We start from the raw sequence: 3,595 nt of genomic DNA, 5'->3' as shown, positions 1-3,595 counted from the left end.
TTTTCTTCTTGTTGAGTCAATGATTGCCACCAGGCCTCCATATCCTTAGGCACCTGGGAGTATATTAATCAATGTATTTGGAATATAGAAAAGGAAATACAGTAGTTTTTAAGGTTAGCAATACTAGACTTTTTGAGTTAATGAATTTTCTCTTTTGTAATAGATCACTCTACTTTGTTATAAATCACTGTGTCCTTGCTATGTAAAAACGTAACTCTATCATATCTTAAGACTAAATAGGCCCCAGTCACTGAGCCACTGCCGAGGACTCAGCAGCCTCCCCCTTGAGCCCCCTCGCTTCCCGATGCTCCATCCCCCCTGCCCGGCTTCTCCCGCCGCCGCCTTCCGCAGGCTGTTTCCACCGAGGAAAAGGAATCATATAGTATGTCCGCTATCCAGAACCTCCACTCTTTCGACCCCTTTGCTGATGCAAATAAGGGTGATGATCTGCTTCCTGCTGGCACTGAGGATTATATCCATATAAGAATTCAACAGAGAAACGGCAGGAAGACCCTTACCACTGTCCAAGGGATCGCTGATGATTACGATAAAAAGAAACTAGTGAAGGCGTTTAAGAAGAAATTTGCCGGCAATGGTACTGTAATTGAGCATCCAGAATATGGAGAAGTGATTCAGCTACAGGGTGACCAGCGCGAGAACATATGCCAGTTCCTGGTAGAGACTGGACTGGCTAAGGACGACCAGCTGAAGGTTCATGGGTTTTAAGTGCTTTTGGCTCACTGAAGCTTAAGTGAGGATTTCCTTGCAATGAGTAGAATTTCCCTTCTGTCCCTTGTCACAAGTTTAAAAACCTCACAGCTTGTATAATGTAACCACTTGGGGTCTGCTTTTAACTTGGACTAGTGTAACTCCATGCAATAAACTGAAAAGAGCCAAAAAAAAAAAAGACTAAATAGATCTTAAGGGGAGCATTGGTGAAAGGATTTTCAGTTGTTGGGCTGATGTTTGCTGCTAAATCTCCATGTTCCCTACCCTTATAATGAATATAACTAACTTATAGGAGAAATAAGTATTAACCTTTAAGCATATAGGAGGAATAAGTATTAACCTTGAAGACTAATCATGTTAACCTTGGGTTAAATAAATTCCTTTCTTGATTGTAACTCACTACACCCTCATCCTATAGGAATGTAACTTCATTTGGAGGGTGGTGCCTGGGTTAAGAAAAAACACCCTTGGAAGAAATAAGTTTTTTGGTTATCAGAAAGAAAGGATCATAAAATGTCAGCAGGTCTCACTCATGGCCAGAAGATGATGTAGTATCCCTAAGACCTTTTTTATACATTTATGTGAAGCACCTGATTTTGATAAAGGTCAGGACTGCTGAGCCCTGCGTGACTCTGTATTCATCCCTATGTGTAACAAAAGGTATATAAGCAAACCCAAAAATAAAGAAATCGGATCAGTTTCCAGAAAGACTGATTCCCCCATGTCGCTTCTTTCTTGCTCCCGTTTTTCTGGCTGAATTGCCATCTGGAGCATGGATGCTATTCCATGTAATCCAAGTTATGCAGCCTCTTTTTCTCCACTAATCTTCCTACTACACCATCCATTTCTAATCTCCCTCTATATCTGTGATTAAATAAGTTTTTTCCAGGACGCCGACTCCGTCCCCACCTTCGAATCGCCCTGGATCCGCCGGGGCTGGACCCCGGCAGACCAGAGCAGAAGGAGGAAACACAGGTCACCTGCCAAGGTCACACCTCTCGGCGTCTTCCAAGGCATTTATGGCGTATTCCAAAGTGCCGGATTTTGCTCTACAATTCCCGCTTCTCAGGCAATTTTTATCCAGGAAAGTAACACGTATGCCTGTCTAAGCAATTTTGTAACCAAAAGTTTACAATGAAAAGGGAGTCACCCCTCCTCCATCTCTGAGGTCCACACCCAGAGGTGACTGCCATCCACAGGGTCTGCAGGGTCATCCCGGGCCAGGAAGAACGCAGCTGGCCGCACGCCTGGGAGAGCGCCGCTATCGCCTGGGGACTCACCCAGTGAAGCCTGTGACGTGGCAGGCCGCCCCCCACCCCCTACTCCTCCTCCGAGTCAACACTCACGAGTCTCCTTTTCTCTCATCAGGAGGGACATTCTGGAAGGGAGATGCGCGTCTTGTGTGTGTGAGTCCTGCGGGGGGTGGGAGAGGGGGTGGGGCGGCACGCGGGCAGAGCTAAACACCCAGAGCCAGATCTCAGGATAACACCCATGATCAGCTGGTTTAAGTTTCAATCTCTTTTTGGACAAAATCCCGATCCCTTAGAAACGCATGTGACAAGCTCTGAAAGCCCACCTGTTCCAGTCCCCACGTCACAAACCTGATAAAATTAAACCTTAAGTTTGCTTCAGCCATCCCAGCAGGGCAGAGGCCTGGGGCTCAGAGGCAAAAGCGCTGCTGGAAATCACAGCAGAAAACCACTCCCACAAGCCAGATCAGTCTGGTCCCAACACAGCTCAGCCTCAAAGGAAACTCAAAGGAGAAGAGGCTGAAAAGGAGCCAATGGGGGTGCTGAGCTGCTTGGGGCGACACGAGCTGCAGGCTCAGGGGTCCAGGTGGAGGAAGCAGGGAAGGAAGTTGGGAGGTGGCCCCGTCTGCAAGCCTGCGGGAAGTGGGGAGTAGCTGACTGATGTGCCTCTAGCGAACACCTGGAGCAGAGCCGCAGTGGCACTCAAGCAGGAGCTTTGCTGTCACTGACAAGTTCATCTGAGTGGACGGGGGCTGGACGTCCACCTGGATGAGTGCCCCACTTCCTGCTCAGCTTCCTGACCTTGGTGATATATCCCCAACCCGGCCCCGAACAGCAGCACCCAGCACCTGGGCAGTCCTCCCGGCTGTCACCCCCCCCTTACTCACTCCAGGACGGCCTGAGAAGGGGCCTCTAGCCCGGAGTAGGCAGCATTCCCCATAAACACACCCAGTTGAGAACTGCTAAGACAGGTGGGTCAAGAAGGAACCAGCGTTATGGGTCTCAGAGCAGTAAACAGGAGAGTAAAGTCTCCTTGGAGAGACGTCTTCACCCTTCAGCCCAGAATCTGGGGCGCATCACTCAGCTGATTGCCCCACGAGTAGGATGTATCCACTGGTAAAACGAACAAGCTATTAAAACCAGTAAATAGCACTAATGATAACGAGAGAGACTTGAATGGTGATTTGTGTATCTGAAATCATAATATCCAGGCAGACACAATAAGACATAAAGAATCCAGACACACTGGTGATTAAATTCAACATCAGAATTTAGTTTCAGCAGAACATCATCCGTGCCTTTAAATTAGGGCTGTTAGTTTGAAACGGGTTGATTTTGAGGGTCTGATCAGCACTGGTTTCCATCGTTCAGCAGAAAGGAGGTGGTGGGAGTATCTGTTCCCATCTAGTTTGTCTGTAGTCAATGTTCAGTTCAGTTCAGGCGCTCAGTCGTGTCTGACTCTTTGTGACCCCATGGACAGCAGCACGCCAAGCCTCCCTGTCCATCATCAACTCCCGGAGCTTACTCAGACTCATGTCCGCTGAGTCAGTGATGCCATCCAACCATCTCATCCTCCGTTGTCCCCTTCTCCTCCCACCTTCAATCATTCCCAGCAT

At 48.2% G+C, this 3,595-nt stretch overlaps 1 pseudogene; it reads left to right on the top strand.

Moving 5' to 3' along the window:
- The first annotated feature begins 312 nt into the window (after nucleotides 1-312).
- On the top strand, nucleotides 313-865 carry LOC138074460 (eukaryotic translation initiation factor 1 pseudogene; annotated as a pseudogene).
- The last annotated feature ends 2,730 nt before the right edge of the window (nucleotides 866-3,595 follow it).

The sequence above is a fragment of the Capricornis sumatraensis genome, chromosome 2, assembly GCF_032405125.1.
Source record: "Capricornis sumatraensis isolate serow.1 chromosome 2, serow.2, whole genome shotgun sequence".
Taxonomy (NCBI): Eukaryota; Metazoa; Chordata; class Mammalia; order Artiodactyla; family Bovidae; genus Capricornis; species Capricornis sumatraensis.
The sequence above is the reverse complement of the archived record's forward strand: the minus strand, read 5'-3'. Positions and strand labels throughout refer to the sequence as shown.